Here is an 8,521-nt window from a genome sequence, read left to right as displayed (position 1 = left end):
TCTTCAGTCTAGTTGTGGAGGACGTTGCTTCACTGGCCCAAGTTGGCACCATCATTGCGCTCTTCCCGGGTGAGGCACATCAGTCGCTGGCTTCTGGATGGCCGCTCACTGTGGCTGCTGGCCACTCACGCTGGCTGCTGGCTACATATGGTAGCCCATGGCAACCCACTGCCACAGGGGCTGCAGCCTACGACGTCGCCGGTGACTCATGGCAACCCAGCTCCAGGTTGAGCTGTTATTCAGCATCTTAGCTGTAGAGGGCAGTGTCACTGGCCCTCATATGTGGGATCTGAAGCAGGGCCCTCTGGCGTCCCAAGCCAGTTCTTAACCATCGCGCCACTCGGCCAGCCCAACTATTCTTATACATTTTTATTAATTGAAATATCTATTGAGATAATAGCTGAAATATCTATTGATTCACATGCAATTGTAAGATATATTACAGAGAGAGCCATGTACACTTTGCCCATTTCCCCCAATTGAGTACTACATGCTAGCAAACAACAGTACAATATCACAAGGATACTGATATTCATACAATCCACTAATTTTATTCAGATTTCACCCATTTAACTTGCTGTACATGTGTGTGTGTGTGTGTGTGTGTGTGTGTGTACTTAGTGTTTTAAAGTTTTATCACCTGTGTAGGATCCTGTATGCACTACTGCAGTCAAGATACTTAACAGTTCGATCAACCACAAGGATCCCTTGTGTTGCTCTTTTATAACCCACCTCCCTCCTTCTCCCCACTCCCATCCCTAACATCTAGAATCCACTAATCTGTCCTCCATTTCTAAAATTCTGCCATTTCAAAATGTTATAAAAATGGATTTATCCAGTACATAATCTATGGGATTGGACTTTTTTCCCTCAAGAGCAGTTCCCTGGTAATTAATCCATGCTATTATGCCTTTTATAACAGCTTTATTGAGACATAATTTATATACTGTAGAATTGATCCTTTTTTATTGTGGCAAAATACATGACATAAAATTTACCATTTTTAATCATTTTAAGGTGTACAATTCAGTGGCATTAAATACATTCACAATGTTGTGCAACCATCAGCACTTTCTAGTTCCAGAATATTTTCACCACCCCAAAAGAAATCTTCAATCTATTAAGCAGCCTCCAGAATTTCCCCTCCTCCAAGTACCTGGCAATAATTAATCTACTTTCTGTCTCTATGGATATTCCTATTCTGGATATTTCACATGAATGAAATCATACAATGTGTGATTTTTTTGTATCCAGCTTCCTCACTTAGCATAATGTTTTCAAGGTTCATCCATGTTGTAGCAGGTGTCTGTACTTCATTCCTTTTTGTTGCTGAATAATATTCCATTATATGAATATATCACATTTTGGTTATCCATCCATTAGCTGATGAACATTTGGGTTGTTTCCACTTTTTTGGCATTTACGAGGAATGCTGCTATGAGCATCTGTGTAGAAGTTATGTGGACATATGTTTCCAATTATCATGAGTATATTTCTAGGACAGCAAATGCTAGGTTATATGGTAACTCTATGTTTAACTCTTTGAGAAACTGCCAAACTCTTTTCCAAAGTGGCTGCACCATTTTACATTCCCATCAGCTGAGTATGAGGATTTGTTTCTCCACATCTGTGTCAACACTTATTATTTTCTGTCTTTTTAATAATATCCATCCAAGTGGGTGTGATGTGGTATCCCATTGTTGTTTTGTTTGCATTTCCCCAACGACTAATGTTGATGATTATGTGCTTCCTTGTCACTTGTATATCTTCTTTGGAGAAATGTCTATTCAAATCCACTTTTTATTTGTTATCTTTTTATGTCGAGTTGTATGAATTCTTTATATATTCTGGATACAAGTCTCCTATCAGATATGTGACTTGTAAATAAATTTCCCCCATTTTCTGAGTTGTCTTTTTACTTTTATGATGATGTCCTTTGAAGCACAAAAGTTTTTTTTATGAAGTACCATTTATGTATTTTTTCTTTTGTTATGTATCCATTTTTTGTTTTATGTATGGAAACATGCCTAATATATAAGGTTATGAAGATATATTCCTATGTTTTCTTCTGAGAGTTTTAGTTTCAGCTTTTACGTTTAGGTCTATGATCAGTTTGAATTCTTGTGTATGATGTGAAGCAGGGGTCAGCTTAATTCTTTTGCATGTAGATATCCAGTTGTCTCAGTGCAATTTGCTGGAATTACTGTTCTTTTTCTATTGAATTGCCTCTCATCCTTGTAAAAAATCAGTTGATCATAAATGGAAGGTATGATACCTTTTAAAGAACATATACATCATGCTAGGAATATCTTTAAAAAATGTGTTATGTGTGTGCAGATCTTTAAGAAAGAGTCTGAACACTCTAGAGGAGAGGATTTGATCAGAGTTTTAGTCTATCACCGGAAAAAAGTGGTATGAATGCATCTATACTCCCTAGGATACACTGATGAAATTGCTGCTGTGATTGTTTAGGTCCAGTGACTACAAAGCAAATGTAATTGGCTAATATCTCATTTCATCTAGTTGTATTACTTCCCCATCATTATGCAAGACTCTTAATGCTCTATGTCTTCTATGAACACAGCTCTATGTCCAAACTTGTTTCTCCTCCTGGATGTTTGCTCTCTGTGTAATGTGAACTCATCAATCTCTCAGGCACCTTTTCAAAATTTGAAAATTATTTCCTTTTTTCATATCCAGTTGCACAGCCTATCAATTTCACCTCCATATTCTAATATCCTTCTTCTCATTCCTGTTATCACTGACTTGTTCTGCTTGTGACCTTTGTTGCCTCCTAGATGGCTTAGGCAAATGCTTCCCAAATGGGTCTTCTAACTTCATTCTTCCCTTTCTTCTAACCCTCCTACAGGTTGCTGCTAAAGTAAGCTTTCTTAAAAGACAGTTAATCATGTCACTCAACTAGTCATGGACCTTCAAAGGTATCTCAATGATGTGTGTGTGAGTTTAAGAAGATCAGACTTCTGCAGCCAATTCTCCATCTGAGTCTTGGCTCCCGTTAGTTCCTCTAACTAATATGGCATTCCTTGCCACCTCTATTTATCTAAGAACACTCACTTTCCAAAGTCAAACTCAAATTCCATGTCTCTCATGAAGACTTCTTGTATTCCAATAGTGTAAACAATTCTTCCTTTTCCTTTGTACTCAAAGTGGTTTATTTTTTGCTTTTACTGTAGTTCTTGTCACATTCTACTCTGTATCGCAAAAACTTGAGTAGATCGTTTCTCTCCTCTTTTTGCCTGGAAGTTTCTTAAGGGTGGGGATCATATTTCTTTCTTTCTTTCTTTTTTTTTAAAGATTTTATTGGGGGATTGGGGGAGGGGAACAGTGTTGGGGAATTGGGGGAGGGAAACAGACAAGTTGCTGTCCTTTTGTTCTTCAGTCTAGTTGTGGAGAACGTCGCTTCACTGGCCCATGTTGGTATTATCATTGCGCTTTTCCCGGGTGAGGCAGATCGGTCGCTGGTCCCTGGACGGCCGCTCACACTGGCTGCCGGCGACTCACAGTAGCTTATAGCAGCCCACTGCAGCAGAGGCTGCAGTCTACGCTGTTGCCGGCAACTCACGGCAACCCAGATCCAGGTTGAGCTGTTGTTCACCATCTTAGCTCTAGAGGGCGCAGCGTCACTGGCCCTAATGTGGGATCCGAACTGGTGCCCTGCTGCTCAGAGCTGGTGTCCCAAGCCAACTTATTTTTTTAAATAATTTTTTTTAAGAATTTTATTGGGGAATTGGGGGATGGGAACAGACAAGTTGCTGTCCTTTCGCTCTTCAGTCTAGCTGTGGAGGACGTTGCTTCACTGGCCAAGTTCCAATCCAACTCTTAACCAACGCGCCACTTGGCCGGCCTGGAACCATATTTCTTTTTTTTAAATTTTTCTTTCATTTTTTTATTAGTTTTAGGTGTACAAAGCAACATAGGATCATAATATATATTTAATAAATTTTATTGGGGAACAGTGTGTTTTTCCAGGACCCATCAGCTCCAAGTTAAGTCGTTGTTTTCAATCTAGTTGTGGAGGGCGCAGCTCAGTGGCCCATGTGGGAATCGAACTGGCAACCTTGGTGTTATGAGGACTGTGCTCTAAACAACTGAGCTAACCGGCTACCCCGGGATCATATTTCTTATTCCTTATGTACCCATCACAGCCCTTAGCTCCAAGTCCTATGCATTATAGATGATCGATATATACTTGGTGCAGCAAGTTGAATTAATTGATAAGTATTTATTCAGGGACAAAAACAGGTATTAAAATGCTTTATAGAGGCAATTCATAATTCTACATTGCGACAAAGTGTAGGAGTAGGAAGGGAAATATTAGTGTCCTAGTGCAGCTCCAAATTAGAACAAGATAAATGAAGGAAAGGAAGGGGAATGGGAGGGAAGGAGGGATCTTACATAAGAAAGTTTATTACTGAAAATGTGCCAAATCAACTCAGCAGCCCTGGGTAGAATGTGGTCTTATTCTCTCTCATTTATTCCCCAACTCACTCTCAAATGAGATGTTACTTGGTATTCCCACTTTTCCATGCCTATTCAATGAAACCTGAAGAGACAAGTGTAGAGTAAGGAACATGGCACCAACCATAGGGCATATGTTTTGGTAGTGCCATAGGTAAGTTGTAATGTCCTATGGCTTGCTTTCTTTGGATCACCAAATAGTATGTCGGCCAAATAGCCTTTCTCAACCAGGGCTCCCCGAGGGAATTAAGCCCTAAAATTCTAAGGCTACACAGCTGTAATTAATGGATAACAACCCTCCTGTGCATCTAGAATGGCACTAGTTATATGCAATCTTGGGAGAAATGAGAAGACAGTCACTCAAATAACCTTCAAGGTTCTGTAGTTCCAATGAGAAAACCAGTTGAAAGTAAATGGACCTAAGGGTAAATAAAGGTATTAGATCTACTCGCACAATAAGAAACAGTGTTTAGTTATTCTTGGATGATTTGTTTCTGAATCAGGGTTTCACACTCTAAGTGGACTAACTGGCCTAGAAACCAGCCCTGTCTGATGCAATGGCTTATAAATCATCTGTATTTGTTAAGTACAGGTACATGTTCTACCTGCTCTGATCTACCTACCAAATAAAACACAAATTATCTAGGCAAAAGGCAACATACAAGGCTTTTTTTTTTCAAGTTATTGATGGTAATTTTGTAAATTCTTCTGCAATCATAATAATACTTGTTCTAGTAAGAGTATCACTGATAAATATTAAATTGTTTAAGGTATTTTACAACAAAGTAATTTCACTTTTAAAGATTAAACCATGCTCAGTTTATTGTACTAAAGAGAACAGATAAGAGGTTACTTTTATTTGTTATTTTTTAAAACAATGAATAGTTTTTTTTTAAAAGAAATTTTATTGGGGAACAGTGTGTTTTTCCAGGACTCATCAGCTCCAAGTCAAGCAGTTGTCTTCAATCTAGTTGTGGAGGACGCAGCTCCTTGGCCCATGTGGGAATCGAACCAGCAACCTTGGTGTTATGAGCCTGTGTCTAACTGCCTGAGCTAACTGGCCGCCCCAAAAGGTCACTTTTAGAAGACAACTCTATTTCTCAGAGAAAAGGTTCTCAGGCATGGATTTGCTCTCTTTCTAGCCCACCTACCTTAGTCCATAGGACTGCATGCCACACCAGCAGACATTTCTCCTAGCTTCTTACCCAGCCTCATCTTCCCACCTAGTCTGGGCACCCAGGATACCCACTGCCTACATACAGATCTTTGTTTTGCAATTACTACCATCTATCCAACATCTGTTCACTCTCCACACACCAGCTCTTGCATACAGACTAGAGGACAGCACACTGAAAGTTCAAAGCAGTCTCCTCTCATCTGGTAGCCTGCATTGCCCTCCTTCCTGCCAACCGTCTAGAAAGTATGGGCCTCACTTACTTCCTTTTACTCACTTCCTATTCACTTTTGTGATAATTTAGAAATTTTTGAAAAAAAAAATCTCAAATTTACTAAAAGTTCTAAATACAGTACAAGGCATGTTTTCCCTCCAAATCATTGAGAGTAAGTTCTTATAAACAAGAACTTTCTCCTACATAACAGCTTTACAACCATCAAACGAACACTGATATATCCCTTCACCTAATTCTCAGACCCTATTCATACTTCACCCATTGTTCCAGCCTTGTCCTTTGTATCAAAAGGAGATAATTCAGAATCATGTGTTGCATTTAGATGTCATATCTCTTAAATCCTCTGCAATATGGAAGGGTTCCTCAGTCTTTCCTTAGCTTTCATGACCTTGACATTTGTGAAGGACACAGGCCAGTAATTTTGTACTATACAAACACTCGATTTGGGTTTTTCTATTGTTTTCTCATGATGAGATCCAGCTTATGTATCACTGGTAAGAATAACACAGAAGTGATGCTATGTTCTAAATAATTGGCACAATATTTCAATTTGTCCATTACTGATGATGTTCACTTTAATTACTTGGGTAAGGTGATGTGCGCTAGGCTTGTCAACTATAAGTTACTTTTTCTTCTGAAATTAAAAGAATATTTTATGTGGGAGATACTTTCAAATTTTGTATTAAATTTTCAAATCATTCATTTTTTCACACCAGTGTAAACTCGTGGATTCTTATACAATGGGTTGTAATCCATAACTATCATTTATTTTGATGCTCAGTGTTCCAGATTTGGCTAGCAGCAGCCCTTTTCAAATGAGCTCCTGTGTCCTTTTGTTATATCCCCATCATTCTTTGAAAATGTTCTTACTTTCTGACATATCAAAATATTCAAGGCTCATCTTGTATTTTCTCTCATCCAAATCAGCCATTTCATCAAACAGCCCTGGTTTCTTTTAGATATTTAAAAGCTAATATCTGGGTGCTGAGTGTGCTCATTGCTACTGGAGTACCACTGCCTCAGGACCTCTTAGTAGACAGAGCTAGGGACTGTATACACACACAACCTCTCACACACATTAATACACATTTACTTCTGTGTATTCATCCATTCATCCATCTTGAAAACCGTAACTTTACTTTACCACAGCGTTTGTTTTAGTTTTCTTTCTTTCTATGTTTGTAACTCACAGGTACCTCAAACTCAACATGTCTAAAACTGAACCCATCATTTTCCTTGCTCTCTCCAAATCTGTTTGCCTTTCTGAATTTCCTACCTAATTTAATGGTGCCACCATTTATCTTACTGCCCAACTTTAGAATCCTTCTATATTCCTTCTTTTCCTTCATCTTCCACATCCAATCATTCATGAAATACTGCCCTCCCTTTCTAACTCTTGAGTATCTCTTGGTATTCACCATCTCTTTATCCATTAGCTTGCCTTAGCAAAAGATGTAGACCTCTTGCTTCTCACATAGGCATTTACAGTTACTTCCTCTTCCATTCAAAAACCTCCAATGGCTTTATATTACATGTAGAATAGAATGCAAAGGTCTTGACATAACTTTTCAGACCTTCTCATGACCAGAACCCTGACCCTAACCTTTCTACTTCTCTGACCTTTGTTTACAATGTGATGAAAGGCCAAACTGGCCTCCTTGCAATTTTGCAAACATGCCAAACACATCCCTGTCTCATAACCTTTTGTATACACCCTCTCCACCTGGGATACTCTTGCCCTATACACCAGCGTAGTTTGTTATCTCATCTCCTTTGGGAATTTTATGCAAATATTATCTTCTTAGTGAGGCTTCCTTTGATTCTTATGCAAACATAGCAACCCCTCAATCTTCACTATCCCCTTATACAGCTTTATTTGCAGTCATAACCATCATTACTTTTTTTATAATGTATACCTGCTGCTAGTCTTCCCCAATATAAAGCAAGTTTCATTAATGTACAGATTTTATCTTTTTTTGGGTCCTATTTATTGCTGTATCCCTAACAACCTGAACAATGCATGTCACAGAAGAGGCACACAATAAATATTTGTTAAATGAATATTTCCACATGTCCTCTTAGTATTATGTTATGCAGTGGCTTAATATTGTATCATGTAGCATGATTAAAAAACCCTCCTTATACTGAATTGGTTACTTCTATTTATTTTCATTATTATAGGCATTACTACCACAAAGAATAGTGTGTGTGTATATTTTTTGTTTGTTTCTCATGAATTACATTTCTAGGAATTATTGGATCAAAGAGTATATCTTTATTGCTGTTTATGTTATGTACTACTTTGTTATGTACTACTTTCTATAATACTTGTAATGTTTAAAAATTCCAAGAGCAATAACTTTGTATAAAAAGTCCTATAATTTTTCTAAATAATATATGTAATTCAAAATTTGAAATTTTACAGAGGTATATGACAAAAAGTTTCCCTACCATTCTTGTCCTTCATTCTCCTAGTTCCCATATGCCCTTCACAGATAATCACTATTATTTGTTTTTTTACTTATCCTTCCAGAGTTTCTTTATATACATCTAAGGAATACAGCACACTGCAAACACCACTCTGCTCCTTGCTTTTGGTATTTAACTAATGTCATAAATTTTTCTATATCAAT

Source organism: Hipposideros armiger, unplaced genomic scaffold, assembly GCF_001890085.2.
Source record: "Hipposideros armiger isolate ML-2016 unplaced genomic scaffold, ASM189008v1 scaffold_816, whole genome shotgun sequence".
Classification (NCBI taxonomy): domain Eukaryota; kingdom Metazoa; phylum Chordata; class Mammalia; order Chiroptera; family Hipposideridae; genus Hipposideros; species Hipposideros armiger.
The sequence above is the reverse complement of the archived record's forward strand: the minus strand, read 5'-3'. Positions refer to the sequence as shown.